Source organism: Bombina bombina, chromosome 6 (genome assembly GCF_027579735.1).
Source record: "Bombina bombina isolate aBomBom1 chromosome 6, aBomBom1.pri, whole genome shotgun sequence".
NCBI classification, from domain to species: Eukaryota; Metazoa; Chordata; class Amphibia; order Anura; family Bombinatoridae; genus Bombina; species Bombina bombina.
In genome coordinates, this window is record NC_069504.1 from 930,088,353 (window position 1) to 930,105,969 (window position 17,617).

The window sequence follows — 17,617 nt, forward strand, 5'->3', positions numbered from 1 at the left end:
CTTCTAAGGAAGCAACTTCGTCTTCGTCTGCTTCTATTAGTATCTGGATTAGTGTGAATGAGCAGGTTGTCAGTGCCTTTTCCCATCTTTCTATGTGTTCTGTTTTTTTAAAATCAAACCCAGGAAACATTTTGATACGTAACCCTCTAGGGATCATTTTATCTTGTAAGTATTTTTGAAAAAAATGTAAGTTCCACCATCTCTTTGTATGTTTGTATAGTGTTTTGTGTGACTGGCATAATAGGTCATTGATCTGATCCTCACCTACATTTTGAGGTGGTTCATTTGATGTATTGAAAATTGAATTAAGATCTTGCAATCTTTTTTGTTGTCTTAGTAGTAAATCGTTCTGTAAACTCATTGTGATGGTTCTCAGTAATAGGTTCTTTAGAAAACCTAGTATAAACACTAGGTATACGTACTAAAGTGTTTAGAGAAAAATTTGAACCTTTATTCTTGGGGGTTTAAAGAGTTATCTGCCTAAGTTCAATCCTATTGGCTGATCCAATCAGCCAATAGGATTTTTCCTACCTTAATTCCGATTGGCTGATAGAATCCTATCAGCCAATCGGAATTCAAGGGACGCCATCTTGGATGACGTAATTTAAAGGAACAATTATTCGTTGGGAGTCGTCGGAAGAAGAGGATGCTCCACGTCGGCTGGCTTCAAGATGGACCCGCTCCGGTTGGATGAAGATAGAAGATGCCGCCTGGATGAAGCCTTCTGCCCGTCTGGAAGTCCTCTTCTGCCCGGATTGGATGAAGACTTCTGCCCCTCTGAAGGACCACTTGTGCCCAGCTGGGTGAAGACGGCTCAAGGTAGGGTGATCTTCAAGGGGTTAGTGTTAGGTTTTATTAAGGGGGGATTGGGTGGGTTTTAGAGTAGGGTTGGGTGTGTGGGTGGTGGGTTTTAATGGATTTATATTTAAAAATAAATCCTAAGATAGATACAAATGTAACTATTAGTTATATTGTAGCTATCTTATGGTTTATTTTATAGGTATTTAGTTTTAAATAGGATTAATTTATTTAATTGTAGTAATTTTATTTTGTTTTATTTAAATTATATTTAAGTTAGGGGGGTGTTAGACTTAGGTTTAGACTTAGGTTTAGGGGTTAATAAATTTAATATAGTAGCGGCGACGTTGGGGGCGGCAGATTAGGGGTTAATAAATGTTAGTAGGTGTCGGCGATGTTAGGGACGGCAGATTAGGGGTTAAAAAAATGTAACTAGTGTTTGCGAGGCGGGAGTGCGGCAGTTTAGGGGTTAATATATTTATTACAGTGGCGGCGATGTCCGGTCGGCAGATTAGGGGTTAAAAACTTTATTAAAGTGTTTCCGATGTGGGGAGGGGGCCTTGGTTTAGGGGTTACTAGGTAGTTTATGGGTGTTAGTGTACTTTTTAGCACTTTAGTTAAGAGTTTTATGTTACGGCGTTAGCCCATAAAACTCTTAACTACTGACTTTTAAAAGGTAGGAGTCTTGACAGGAGAGGGTCTACCGCTCACTTCTTCTAAGACTTGTAATACCGGAGTTAGGCAGGTCCCATTGAAAAGATAGGATACGCAATTTAAGTAAGGGGATTTGCGGTAAGCTCGAGTCGCAGAAGAAAAGTCAGCGGTACACCTGTACCTGCCAGACTCGTAATACCAGCGGACGTTAAAAAGCAGCGTTGGGACCTCTCAACGCTGCTTTTTAAGGCTAACACAAGACTCGTAATCTAGCCGACAGTTTGTATCAAATTCAGTCATCATATAGCTACGAAGTTCCAGCGAGCTGAAAGGGTCAGCCGGCTTATCTGCACCTATCTACCTTGGGTGCCACCACAAATCATAAATATGATTCTTATGTCTCAGGAATAAGTATATTTTTATACACATGACTATGTTATGAGGCGTCCCTTCTCTCCTTTTGTCCTTCTCCTAGAGGCTCTACCTTAAATGGCTACTGGCACTCTCAAGGTGATCCCAGGGCCAGTTTTACAGAGGGCCTTGTGACTTCTGCAGAAGGGTGCAAGATCATGCACCTCACTTCTTCCTCTTCTAAATGGCTAGGGGAGAGTCTGGGCAGTGAGAACCACCAAGGAGATAGCAGTGGGGGCACAGTGCAGAAACAGGATGCCTCCAACTCCAGGCTAGGCTTGGGCCCACACCGGAGAGTGCCATAAGCAGCCCGTCCCAACCAGAAACATATATTTATTTGTAAATAGGATTTTTGGTGATCTTTAGATGGGGTTTGTGAAAAGGAGTTTAAAGATTTTAGGGATTTATGTGAAAATGGTTGTGTAGGGGGGGTGATTATGATTTGAGAGGGGATATTGCTGTGGGTGCAGGCCATTAGGTTTATAGTCTGCTGGGAGAGCAAAATAATGGTTAATTGTGGAAGATGTGGTTTAAATTATTGTGTTAGGGGGCTAACTTAGGGAGGAGAATTATTTATTTTTGACCATCTGCATTGAATTGTAGGCTGCATAAAATCTACAAATCCATGCTTTGATAAAAGGGTATCTGCAAGCATTTCAGCCTGACCCACATTAATACAGAAGGCATAGGATAATGTCACTATTATAGCATTTTCCATCAAAGTAATATATGTCACTGTTACTTATGAGCTGTCCAGAAAGCTTGATCCACTCAAATTTGGTGTGGCTTGATTGTGATGGCTAGCCAGTCTATGTTCACAGTAGCAAATGTTAGTGGCCATCACAAGATACATCACTAAGTTTGCAGAAGGTGAGAAGAATATTGAGATTGTTCAATCCATCTTGGATCTTGTAATCACAAAATGAAAAAAGCATACTAGGCTCGGTGTGAACTCCTGACTGGTGTATGGTTTCCTGAAACATGTTGACATCAAGAGAGACTGCTCATGATACCTTTCCGAAGTATAAACTGAACTAAATAAATGATCAAAGCCTATAGTTCAGCTCCCTGGCTCTTTACTTACTCCTTGAACTGTTCCATTAAACACCACAGAGTTAAATTTGCAAAATATTGGTCTAGACAAATGCATTTTTTTAGATTGAAATTGTTTCCATATTTGTATGTTTATTATTCTATACTACCAGCAGAGGTCATTACAGATTTAAGATCGGAAATGTAGCTTATTCTAAATACAGCTATTAAATATAAATTGCTCCAATCCTTAATTTGTTCTGTAGACAATTTTCCGTAGTAGAATCAGTGAAAGTTATTTAACAATGCTGATACCAAACTTCATACTTCAAATATTTTTGCAATAGATATTTCTATAATAGAAAGATAATTAAAATAAATTAAAGACAGATATAATATATACATAAGTTTTAACCTTTTTTTTTTTTAAATGACAAAAAGTTGATGGGAGCAGTTGACATAGAAACTTTTTTTTTAGGAATGTACAAGTAAACAAGAAAATTGTGGTAATTTTTCTCTGGAAAATTAACGACATGTAGTAAGGACCTTACTTTATAACTAATAGTCTGGAATTTTATGTTAAATGTCATAGTCGGAGGAATAATATCTATAGTTTATCTGTATACACTGAAAGGTGTAGCCTAGTAATGAAAAGCCAGTGACAAGCACAATGTGGCATGGGGACCGCATGGGGCCCTTAGCCTATCCTGGAAAGCTGGGGAAAAAACTTCCAGAAAACATCTGCACCCAGCAACATTTTGTCACTTGTTTTCTTGTTTAATCTAATCTCTCCCCATAGACACATGTCCAGTATCTGTGTTAAATATACCATGTGTCCATTCAAATAGTACTTGTCGTCCAATACTGCTTTAGTTGTTAACCCCTCAAACATTTTATGATAAGGATCAATAACACAGCTTCAACCCATCTTTTTTACTAACACAGGCAGGTTAATGTATGTAACACAAAGTGAAGGTGGCGCAAAAAAGAAATTGCTGGTTTGGATAATGTTGTGTATATGTGTAAAAGTATATAACCATGTAAAATACATTTAAATGGATGGATTGCTCTTACCAAAACTATTTGGATGTGTTTGTGTTTATAAGGGTGATTTCTTTTTTTATATATACGAACCGCCACACTTGATCCAGATCATCTCTTAGATATTTCGATCTAAATATATCTATAGAAGATTGTGAATCATCCGAAAAGAGGGGAAAAGTACATTATTAAGTGGACAAGTACCCGGAATAAAATAGATACCATTGAGCGCTCATTTTGGTATATTCTAATTGAGGATAAGAATCTTGACTGAGACCAGTAAGAAACGAAGGACAGGCTGGGAGATGATTAGCCACCTCTATGTCACGTATTTCAAAATTATAAGGTCCGTTGACGTTACCCACAAAAGAGCTGGGATTTGCAATATAGCAACAAGAAGACAAGGTACTGTGTAACACACTTTAACATTCACACCACCAAACAAGTAGCAGGTACCTGTTTACAGCGAATGTTAGTTATTGACTTTTTACAATAACCGTTGTTACCAGCAAGGAGATATAGTATTGTGCACACTCCTACAGTTGCAAGAAAAAGTATGTGAACTCTTTGGAATGATATGTATTTCTGCACAAATTGGTCATAAAATGTGATCTGATCATCATCTAAGTCACAACAATAGACAATCACAGTCTGCTTAAACTAATAACACAAAAAGAATGAAATGTTGCCATGTTTTTATTGAACACACCATGTAAACATTCACAGTGCAGGTGGAAAAAGTATGTGAACCCCTAGACTAATGACATCTCCAAGAGCTAATTGGAGTGAGATGTCAGCCAACTGGAGTCCAATCAATGAGATGAGATTGGAGGTGTTGGTTACAGCTGCCCTGCCCTATAAAATCCACACACCAGTTCTGGGTTTGCTTTTCACAAGAAGCATTGCCTGATGTGAATGATGCCTCGCACAAAAGAGCTTTCAGAAGACCTACGATTAAGAATTGTTGACTTTCATAAAGCTGGAAAGGGTTATAAAAGTATCTCCAAAAGCCTTGCTGTTCATCAGTCCACGGTAAGACAAATTGTCTATAAATGGAGAAAGTTCAGCACTGCTGCTACTCTCCCTAGAAGTGGCCGTCCTGTAAAGATGACTGCAAGAGCACAGCGCAGACTGCTCAATGAGGTGAAGAAGATTCCTAGAGTGTCAGCTAAAGACTTACAAAAGTCACTGGCAAATGCTAACATCCCTGTTAGCGAATCTACAATACGTAAAACACTAAACAAGAATGGATTTCATGGGAGGATACCACAGAGGAAGCCACTGCTGTCCAAACAAAACAGTGCTGCACGTTTACAGTTTGCACAAGAGCACCAGGATGTTCCACAGCAGTACTGGCAAAATATTCTGTGGACAGATGAAACCAAAGTTGAGTTGTTTGGAAGAAAGACACAACACTATGTGTGGTGAAAAAGAGGCACAGCACACCAACATCAAAACCTCATCCCAACTGTGAAGTATGGTGGTGGGGGCATCATGGTTTGGGGCTGCTTTGCTGCGTCAGGGCCTGGACGGATTGCTATCATCGAAGGAAAAATGAATTCCCAAGTTTATCAAGACATTTTGCAGGAGAACTTAAGGCCATCTGTCTACCAGCTGAAGCTCAACAGAAGATGGGTGTTGCAACAGGACAATGACCCAAAGCATAGAAGTAAATCAACAACAGAATGGCTAAAACAGAAGAAAATACGCCTTCTGAAGTGGCCCAGTCAGAGTCCTGACCTCAACCCGATTGAGATGCTGAGGCATGACCTCAAGAAAGCGATTCACACCAGACATCCCAAGAATATTGCTGAACTGAAACAGTTCTGTAAAGAGGAATGGTCTCCTGACCATTGTGCACGTCTGATCTGCAACTACAGGAAACGTTTGGTTGAAGTTATTGCTGCCAAAGGAGGTTCAGTTATTAAATCCAAGGGTTCACATACTTTTTCCACCTGCACTGTGAATGCTTACATGGTGTGTTCAATAAAAACATGGCAACATTTCATTCTTTGTGTGTTATTAGTTTAAGCAGACTGTGATTGTCTATTTTTGTGACTTAGATGATGATCAGATCATATTTTATGACCAATTTGTGCAGAAATCCATATCATTCCAAAGGGTTCACATACTTTTTCTTGCAACTGTAGATCCTCAACATTAATAAGCTATTAACAGTTTGGAATCACTGACTTTCATCATATGTTATATAACAACGGCCAGTGTTTTAACATCGCTGCTAAAAGAAAAATATAAACCCGAACAACAACTTTTTAACAAAATCTCAGGTCAGTTTATATCCCGTGGAATTTATATCGAACACAGCATTCTCGTATGCACTACAAATAATTCTATATAATACAAGGAACTGATCATAAAGATCTATGACTAATCTCAGCAATTAAGAATCGTCACTATTCCGGCCCAGCGTACCTGGTTTTCAATCCGCCGCCCTGGCGGATGCCATAGGAATCAATGGGAGTCTGAAAGCAGCGAAAGCTTATGTTCGCTGCTGCCCGATATCCCATTGATTCCTATGGGAGAATAAAGTTACGTTTACACCTAATACCCTAACATGTACCCCGAGTCTAAACACCCCTAATCTGCCGCCCCCTGCACCGCCGCCACCTACATTATACTTATTAACCCTTAATCTGCCGCCCGACACCGCCGCCACCTACATTACTTATTAACCCCTAATCTGCCGCCCTGCCACCGCCACCACCTACATTATACTTATTAACCCCTAATCTGCTGTCCCCAACGTCGCTGCCACTATATTAAATTTATTAACACCTAAACCTAAGTCTAACCCTAACCCTAACACCCCCTGACTTAAATCTAATTTAAATAAATCTAAATAAAACTCCTATCATTAACTACATTATTCCTATTTAAAACTAAATACTTACCTGTAAAATAAACCCTAAGCTAGCTACAATATAACTAATAGTTACATTGTAGCTAGCTTAGGGTTTACTTTTATTTTACAGGCAAGTTTGTATTTATTTTAACTAGGTAGAATAGTTATTAAATAGTTATTAACTATTTAATAACTACCTAGCTAAAATAAATACAAAAGTACCTGTATAATAAAAGCTAACCTAAGTTACACTAACACCTAACACTACACTATAATTAAATAAATTAACTAAATTAAATACAATTAACTAAATTATATACAATTATCTAAAGGACAAAAAAAACAAAACACTAAATAACAGAAAATAATAAACAAATTACAAATATTTAAACTAATTACACCTAATCTAATAGCCCTATCAAAATAAAAAAAGCCCCCCCAAAATACCTCCCCCCCCCCTAGCCTAAGCTAAACTACCAATTGCCCTTTAAAGGGCCTTTTGCAGGGTATTGCCCCAAAGTAATCAGCTCTTTTACCTGTAAAAAAAAATACAAACAACCACCCCAACAGTAAAACCCACCACCCACACAACCAACCCCCCAAATAAAATACTATCTAAAAAAACCTAAGCTCCCCATTGCCCTGAAAAGGGCATTTGGATGGGCATTGCCCTTAAAAGGGCAGTTAGCTCTTTTGCAGGCCCAAAACCCTAACCTAAAAATAAAACCCACCCAATACACCCTTAAAAAAAACTAACACTAACCCCCTGAAGATCGACTTACCGGGAGACGTCTTCATCCAAGCCGGGTGAAGTGGTCCTCCAGACGGGCAGAAGTCTTCATCCAAGCCGGGCAGAAGTGGTCCTCCAGATGGCAGAAGTCTTCATCCAGATGGCATCTTCTATCTTCATCCTTCTGGCGCGGAGCAGGTCCATCTTCAAGACATCTGACGCGGAGCATCCTCTTCTGCCGATGACTACCCGACGAATGAAGGTTCCTTTAAGAATAGAATTGTATCAGCCAATCGGAATTAAGGTAGAAAAAATAGGATTGAGCTTGCATTCTATTGTCCGATTGGAACAACCAACGTCGGAAGAAGAGGATACTCCACGTCGGCTGGCTTCAAGATGGACCCGCTCCGGTTGGATGAAGATAGAAGATGCCGCCTGGATGAAGCCTTCTGCCCGTCTGGAAGTCCTCTTCTGCCCGGATTGGATGAAGACTTCTGCCCCTCTGGAGGACCACTTGTGCCCAGCTGGGTGAAGACGGCTCAAGGTAGGGTGATCTTCAAGGGGTTAGTGTTAGGTTTTATTAAGGGGGGATTGGGTGGGTTTTAGAGTAGGGTTGGGTGTGTGGGTGGTGGGTTTTAATGGATTTATATTTAAAAATAAATCCTAAGATAGATACAAATGTAACTATTAGTTATATTGTAGCTATCTTATGGTTTATTTTATAGGTATTTAGTTTTAAATAGGATTAATTTATTTAATTGTAGTAATTTTATTTTGTTTTATTTAAATTATATTTAAGTTAGGGGGGTGTTAGACTTAGGTTTAGACTTAGGTTTAGGGGTTAATAAATTTAATATAGTAGCGGCGACGTTGGGGGCGGCAGATTAGGGGTTAATAAATGTTAGTAGGTGTCGGCGATGTTAGGGACGGCAGATTAGGGGTTAAAAAAATGTAACTAGTGTTTGCGAGGCGGGAGTGCGGCAGTTTAGTGGTCAATATATTTATTACAGTGGCGGCGATGTCCGGTCGGCAGATTAGGGGTTAAAAACTTTATTAAAGTGTTTCCGATGTGGGGGGGGGGCTTGGTTTAGGGGTTACTAGGTAGTTTATGGGTGTTAGTGTACTTTTTAGCACTTTAGTTAAGAGTTTTATGTTACGGCGTTAGCCCATAAAACTCTTAACTACTGACTTTTAAAAGGTAGGAGTCTTGACAGGAGAGGGTCTACCGCTCACTTCTTCTAAGACTTGTAATACCGGAGTTAGGCAGGTCCCATTGAAAAGATAGGATACGCAATTTAAGTAAGGGGATTTGCGGTAAGCTCGAGTCGCAGAAGAAAAGTCAGCGGTACACCTGTACCTGCCAGACTCGTAATACCAGCGGACGTTAAAAAGCAGCGTTGGGACCTCTCAACGCTGCTTTTTAAGGCTAACACAAGACTCGTAATCTAGCCGACAGTTTGTATCAAATTCAGTCATCATATAGCTACGAAGTTCCAGCGAGCTGAAAGGGTCAGCCGGCTTATCTGCACCTATCTACCTTGGGTGCCACCACAAATCATAAATATGATTCTTATGTCTCAGGAATAAGTATATTTTTATACACATGACTATGTTATGAGGCGTCCCTTCTCTCCTTTTGTCCTTCTCCTAGAGGCTCTACCTTAAATGGCTACTGGCACTCTCAAGGTGATCCCAGGGCCAGTTTTACAGAGGGCCTTGTGACTTCTGCAGAAGGGTGCAAGATCATGCACCTCACTTCTTCCTCTTCTAAATGGCTAGGGGAGAGTCTGGGCAGTGAGAACCACCAAGGAGATAGCAGTGGGGGCACAGTGCAGAAACAGGATGCCTCCAACTCCAGGCTAGGCTTGGGCCCACACCGGAGAGTGCCACAAGCAGCCCGTCCCAACCAGAAACATATATTTATTTGTAAATAGGATTTTTGGTGATCTTTAGATGGGGTTTGTGAAAAGGAGTTTAAAGATTTTAGGGATTTATGTGAAAATGGTTGTGTAGGGGGGGTGATTATGATTTGAGAGGGGATATTGCTGTGGGGTGCAGGCCATTAGGTTTATAGTCTGCTGGGAGAGCAAAATAATGGTTAATTGTGGAAGATGTGGTTTAAATTATTGTGTTAGGGGGCTAACTTAGGGAGGAGAATTATTTATTTTTGACCATCTGCATTGAATTGTAGGCTGCATAAAATCTACAAATCCATGCTTTGATAAAAGGGTATCTGCAAGCATTTCAGCCTGACCCACATTAATACAGAAGGCATAGGATAATGTCACTATTATAGCATTTTCCATCAAAGTAATATATGTCACTGTTACTTATGAGCTGTCCAGAAAGCTTGATCCACTCAAATTTGGTGTGGCTTGATTGTGATGGCTAGCCAGTCTATGTTCACAGTAGCAAATGTTAGTGGCCATCACAAGATACATCACTAAGTTTGCAGAAGGTGAGAAGAATATTGAGATTGTTCAATCCATCTTGGATCTTGTAATCACAAAATGAAAAAAGCATACTAGGCTCGGTGTGAACTCCTGACTGGTGTATGGTTTCCTGAAACATGTTGACATCAAGAGAGACTGCTCATGATACCTTTCCGAAGTATAAACTGAACTAAATAAATGATCAAAGCCTATAGTTCAGCTCCCTGGCTCTTTACTTACTCCTTGAACTGTTCCATTAAACACCACAGAGTTAAATTTGCAAAATATTGGTCTAGACAAATGCATTTTTTTAGATTGAAATTGTTTCCATATTTGTATGTTTATTATTCTATACTACCAGCAGAGGTCATTACAGATTTAAGATCGGAAATGTAGCTTATTCTAAATACAGCTATTAAATATAAATTGCTCCAATCCTTAATTTGTTCTGTAGACAATTTTCCGTAGTAGAATCAGTGAAAGTTATTTAACAATGCTGATACCAAACTTCATACTTCAAATATTTTTGCAATAGATATTTCTATAATAGAAAGATAATTAAAATAAATTAAAGACAGATATAATATATACATAAGTTTTAACCTTTTTTTTTTTAAAATGACAAAAAGTTGATGGGAGCAGTTGACATAGAAACTTTTTTTTTAGGAATGTACAAGTAAACAAGAAAATTGTGGTAATTTTTCTCTGGAAAATTAACGACATGTAGTAAGGTCCTTACTTTATAACTAATAGTCTGGAATTTTATGTTAAATGTCATAGTCGGAGGAATAATATCTATAGTTTATCTGTATACACTGAAAGGTGTAGCCTAGTAATGAAAAGCCAGTGACAAGCACAATGTGGCATGGGGACCGCATGGGGCCCTTAGCCTATCCTGGAAAGCTGGGGAAAAAACTTCCAGAAAACATCTGCACCCAGCAACATTTTGTCACTTGTTTTCTTGTTTAATCTAATCTCTCCCCATAGACACATGTCCAGTATCTGTGTTAAATATACCATGTGTCCATTCAAATAGTACTTGTCGTCCAATACTGCTTTAGTTGTTAACCCCTCAAACATTTTATGATAAGGATCAATAACACAGCTTCAACCCATCTTTTTTACTAACACAGGCAGGTTAATGTATGTAACACAAAGTGAAGGTGGCGCAAAAAAGAAATTGCTGGTTTGGATAATGTTGTGTATATGTGTAAAAGTATATAACCATGTAAAATACATTTAAATGGATGGATTGCTCTTACCAAAACTATTTGGATGTGTTTGTGTTTATAAGGGTGATTTCTTTTTTTATATATACGAACCGCCACACTTGATCCAGATCATCTCTTAGATATTTCGATCTAAATATATCTATAGAAGATTGTGAATCATCCGAAAAGAGGGGAAAAGTACATTATTAAGTGGACAAGTACCCGGAATAAAATAGATACCATTGAGCGCTCATTTTGGTATATTCTAATTGAGGATAAGAATCTTGACTGAGACCAGTAAGAAACGGACAGGCTGGGAGATGATTAGCCACCTCTATGTCACGTATTTCAAAATTATAAGGTCCGTTGACGTTACCCACAAAAGAGCTGGGATTTGCAATATAGCAACAAGAAGACAAGGTACTGTGTAACACACTTTAACATTCACACCACCAAACAAGTAGCAGGTACCTGTTTACAGCGAATGTTAGTTATTGACTTTTTACAATAACCGTTGTTACCAGCAAGGAGATATAGTATTGTGCACACTCCTACAGTTGCAAGAAAAAGTATGTGAACCCTTTGGAATGATATGGATTTCTGCACAAATTGGTCATAAAATGTGATCTGATCATCATCTAAGTCACAACAATAGACAATCACAGTCTGCTTAAACTAATAACACAAAAAGAATGAAATGTTGACATGTTTTTATTGAACACACCATGTAAACATTCACAGTGCAGGTGGAAAAAGTATGTGAACCCCTAGACTAATGACATCTCCAAGAGCTAATTGGAGTGAGATGTCAGCCAACTGGAGTCCAATCAATGAGATGAGATTGGAGGTGTTGGTTACAGCTGCCCTGCCCTATAAAATCCACACACCAGTTCTGGGTTTGCTTTTCACAAGAAGCATTGCCTGATGTGAATGATGCCTCGCACAAAAGAGCTTTCAGAAGACCTACGATTAAGAATTGTTGACTTTCATAAAGCTGGAAAGGGTTATAAAAGTATCTCCAAAAGCCTTGCTGTTCATCAGTCCACGGTAAGACAAATTGTCTATAAATGGAGAAAGTTCAGCACTGCTGCTACTCTCCCTAGAAGTGGCCGTCCTGTAAAGATGACTGCAAGAGCACAGCGCAGACTGCTCAATGAGGTGAAGAAGATTCCTAGAGTGTCAGCTAAAGACTTACAAAAGTCACTGGCAAATGCTAACATCCCTGTTAGCGAATCTACAATACGTAAAACACTAAACAAGAATGGATTTCATGGGAGGATACCACAGAGGAAGCCACTGCTGTCCAAACAAAACAGTGCTGCACGTTTACAGTTTGCACAAGAGCACCAGGATGTTCCACAGCAGTACTGGCAAAATATTCTGTGGACAGATGAAACCAAAGTTGAGTTGTTTGGAAGAAAGACACAACACTATGTGTGGTGAAAAAGAGGCACAGCACACCAACATCAAAACCTCATCCCAACTGTGAAGTATGGTGGTGGGGGCATCATGGTTTGGGGCTGCTTTGCTGCGTCAGGGCCTGGACGGATTGCTATCATCGAAGGAAAAATGAATTCCCAAGTTTATCAAGACATTTTGCAGGAGAACTTAAGGCCATCTGTCTACCAGCTGAAGCTCAACAGAAGATGGGTGTTGCAACAGGACAATGACCCAAAGCATAGAAGTAAATCAACAACAGAATGGCTAAAACAGAAGAAAATACGCCTTCTGAAGTGGCCCAGTCAGAGTCCTGACCTCAACCCGATTGAGATGCTGAGGCATGACCTCAAGAAAGCGATTCACACCAGACATCCCAAGAATATTGCTGAACTGAAACAGTTCTGTAAAGAGGAATGGTCTCCTGACCATTGTGCACGTCTGATCTGCAACTACAGGAAACGTTTGGTTGAAGTTATTGCTGCCAAAGGAGGTTCAGTTATTAAATCCAAGGGTTCACATACTTTTTCCACCTGCACTGTGAATGTTTACATGGTGTGTTCAATAAAAACATGGCAACATTTCATTCTTTGTGTGTTATTAGTTTAAGCAGACTGTGATTGTCTATTTTTGTGACTTAGATGATGATCAGATCATATTTTATGACCAATTTGTGCAGAAATCCATATCATTCCAAAGGGTTCACATACTTTTTCTTGCAACTGTAGATCCTCAACATTAATAAGCTATTAACAGTTTGGAATCACTGACTTTCATCATATGTTATATAACAACGGCCAGTGTTTTAACATCGCTGCTAAAAGAAAAATATAAACCCGAACAACCACTTTTTAACAAAATCTCAGGTCAGTTTATATCCCGTGGAATTTATATCGAACACAGCATTCTCGTATGCACTACAAATAATTCTATATAATACAAGGAACTGATCATAAAGATCTATGACTAATCTCAGCAATTAAGAATCGCCACTATTCCGGCCCAGCGTACCTGGTTTTCAATCCGCCGCCCTGGCGGATGCCATAGGAATCAATGGGAGTCTGAAAGCAGCGAAAGCTTATGTTCGCTGCTGCCCGATATCCCATTGATTCCTATGGGAGAATAAAGTTACGTTTACACCTAATACCCTAACATGTACCCCGAGTCTAAACACCCCTAATCTGCCGCCCCCTGCACCGCCGCCACCTACATTATACTTATTAACCCTTAATCTGCCGCCCGACACCGCCGCCACCTACATTACTTATTAACCCCTAATCTGCCGCCCTGCCACCGCCACCACCTACATTATACTTATTAACCCCTAATCTGCTGTCCCCAACGTCGCTGCCACTATATTAAATTTATTAACACCTAAACCTAAGTCTAACCCTAACCCTAACACCCCCTGACTTAAATCTAATTTAAATAAATCTAAATAAAACTCCTATCATTAACTACATTATTCCTATTTAAAACTAAATACTTACCTGTAAAATAAACCATAAGCTAGCTACAATATAACTAATAGTTACATTGTAGCTAGCTTAGGGTTTACTTTTATTTTACAGGCAAGTTTGTATTTATTTTAACTAGGTAGAATAGTTATTAAATAGTTATTAACTATTTAATAACTACCTAGCTAAAATAAATACAAAAGTACCTGTATAATAAAAGCTAACCTAAGTTACACTAACACCTAACACTACACTATAATTAAATAAATTAACTAAATTAAATACAATTAACTAAATTATATACAATTATCTAAAGGACAAAAAAACCAAAACACTAAATAACAGAAAATAATAAACAAATTACAAATATTTAAACTAATTACACCTATCAAAATAAAAAAAGCCCCCCCAAAATACCTCCCCCCCCCCCCCTAGCCTAAGCTAAACTACCAATTGCCCTTTAAAGGGCCTTTTGCAGGGTATTGCCCCAAAGTAATCAGCTCTTTTACCTGTAAAAAAAAATACAAACAACCACCCCAACAGTAAAACCCACCACCCACACAACCAACCCCCCAAATAAAATACTATCTAAAAAAACCTAAGCTCCCCATTGCCCTGAAAAGGGCATTTGGATGGGCATTGCCCTTAAAAGGGCAGTTAGCTCTTTTGCAGGCCCAAAACCCTAACCTAAAAATAAAACCCACCCAATACACCCTTAAAAAAAACTAACACTAACCCCCTGAAGATCGACTTACCGGGAGACGTCTTCATCCAAGCCGGGTGAAGTGGTCCTCCAGACGGGCAGAAGTCTTCATCCAAGCCGGGCAGAAGTGGTCCTCCAGATGGCAGAAGTCTTCATCCAGATGGCATCTTCTATCTTCATCCTTCTGGCGCGGAGCAGGTCCATCTTCAAGACATCTGACGCGGAGCATCCTCTTCTGCCGATGACTACCCGACGAATGAAGGTTCCTTTAAGTGACGTCATCCAAGATGGCGTCCCTTAGATTCCGATTGGCTGATAGAATTGTATCAGCCAATCGGAATTAAGGTAGAAAAAATAGGATTGAGCTTGCATTCTATTGTCTGATTGGAACAACCAATAGAATGCAAGCTCAATCCTATTGGCTGATTGGATCAGCCAATAGGATTGAACTACAATCCTTTTGGCTGATTGCATCAGCCAATAGAATTGAACTACCTTAATTCCGATTGGCTGATACAATTCTATCAGCCAATCGGAACCTAAGGGACACCATCTTGGATGACGTCACTTAAAGGAACCTTCATTCGTCGGGTAGTCATTGGCAGAAGAGGATGCTCCACGTCGGATGTCTTGAAGATGGACCCGCTACGCACTGGATGGATGAAGATAGAAGATGCCATTTGGATGAAGACTTCTGCCGTCTGGAGGACCACTTCGCCCGGCTTGGATGAAGACGTCTCCCGGCAAGTCGATCTTCAGGGGGTTAGTGTTAGGTTTTTTTAAGGGTGTATTGGGTGGGTTTTAATTTTAGGTTAGGGCTTTGGGCCGCAAAAGAGCTAAATGCCCTTTTAAGGGCAATGCCCATCCAAATGCCCTTTGAGGAGCTTAGGTTTTTTTAGCTAGCATTTTATTTAGGGGGTTGGTTGTGTGGGTGGTGTGTTTTACTGTTGGGGGGTTGTTTGTATTTTTTTTTACAGGTAAAAGAGCTGATTACTTTAGGGCAATGTCCCGCAAAAGGCCCTTTTAAGGGCTATTGGTAGTTTAGTTTAGGCTAGGTTTTTTTTTTTATTTTGGAGGGGGTTTTTAATTTTAATAGGGCTATTAGATTAGGTGTAATTAGTTTAAATATCTGTAATTTGTTTATTATTTTCTGTAATTTAGTGGGGGGTTTTGTACTTTAGTTAATTGTATATAATTTAGTTAATTGTATTTAATTTAGTTAATTTATTTAATTATAGTGTAGTGTTAGGTGTTATTGTAACTTAGGTTAGGTTTTATTTTACAGGTACTTCTGTATTTATTTTAGCTAGGTAGTTTTTAAAAATAAACCCTAAGCTAGCTACAATGCAACTATTAGTTATATTGTAGCTAGCTTAGGGTTTATTTTATAGGTAAGTATTTAGTTTTAAATAGGAATTATTTAGGTAATTATAGGAATTTTATTTAGATTTATGTAAATTAGATTTAAATTAGGGGTGTTAGGTTTAGGGGTTAATAAATTTAATATAGTGGCGGCGACGTTGGGGGCGGCAGATTAGGAGTTAATAAGTATAATGTCGGTGGCGGCGGTGTAGGGGACGGCAGATTAGGGGTTAATAACATAATGTAGGTGGCGGTGGGCTCCAGGAACGGCAGGATAGGGGTTAATACGTTTATTAGAGTGGCGGTGGGCTCCGGGAGCGGCGGTTTAGGGTTTAATAACTTTATTTAGTTGCGGCGGGGTCCGTGAGCAGCTGAATAGGGGTAAAACAGAGTAGTATAGTGGCGGTGTTTAGTGACAGTATACCAATAAAGCTGGGAAAAAGCCGAAGAGCAGCGAGATCGATGACTGTTAGTTAACAACAGTCCACTGCTCATTGCCCCGTACTTGGTGCGCTGCTTTTTGACAGCTTTTTTGGTAACTTTGGAGAGCGTATTCAGGTCAGCGGCAGCGATGTTAGGCAATCTTAGGCGAGCGTATTAGTGCCGTCGAATGCAAGTAAGTTGACGGCTTGATAAATAGGCCCCTATATCTATATGTTACAATATCTGAATACTGATAGGGTTGAAGAAAATATACAAACTACATTATTTGTTACGTCAGAAGTTTTTTTTTAAATTGTATCCATTCACTCATATAGACACCCTTAGTGTTCATGGGTTTCTAATATTTGCATACCGATACAATTGTGTTAGTTTATTGCACACATTATAGGAAAGATTATCTAAAATGGTTTGAACCTATTTCCTGCATAGCTGACTTTTTTTATTTTTTTTGTGTGAATTTAACACTAACAGGAACGTCTTTATCTTTGTTATCGGTAAAATTGGATTTCACACTAAGGAGTTTAAGTTAATTTGAGGATTTTTTGTTATATTTGCTATTTGATATTAGAAGATAATTATCAGTTTATCTGGGATTTACTCACTCACTAATTAATGAACACTAGTTTGATTTAGTTATTCTCACATACTTTTATTTTAAACTTCTAACATATTTTATCTGTATTCACACAAATTTGATATAAAAAAAGAAATCACCATTTTAAACACAAACACAAACCAAATAGTTTTGGTAAGAGTAATCCATCCAGTTAGAGGTATTTTACACGGTTATATACTTTTACACATATACACAACATTATTCAAACCAGCAATTTCTTTTTTGCGCCACCTTCAATTTGTGTTACAATTTTTTCTATCACAAATTAACTTGGGATAATTTGTTTTGTAAGGTAGGCAGTGTTTGATTTTGAGTTTCCTGGAAGATATATTATTGAATAATTTTTTTCAGGTTAATGTATGTGTTTGTTAAGTTCCCCACATAGAAAAAAGTAGAACTTCATTACTAAACCAGCTAAAAGCAAAC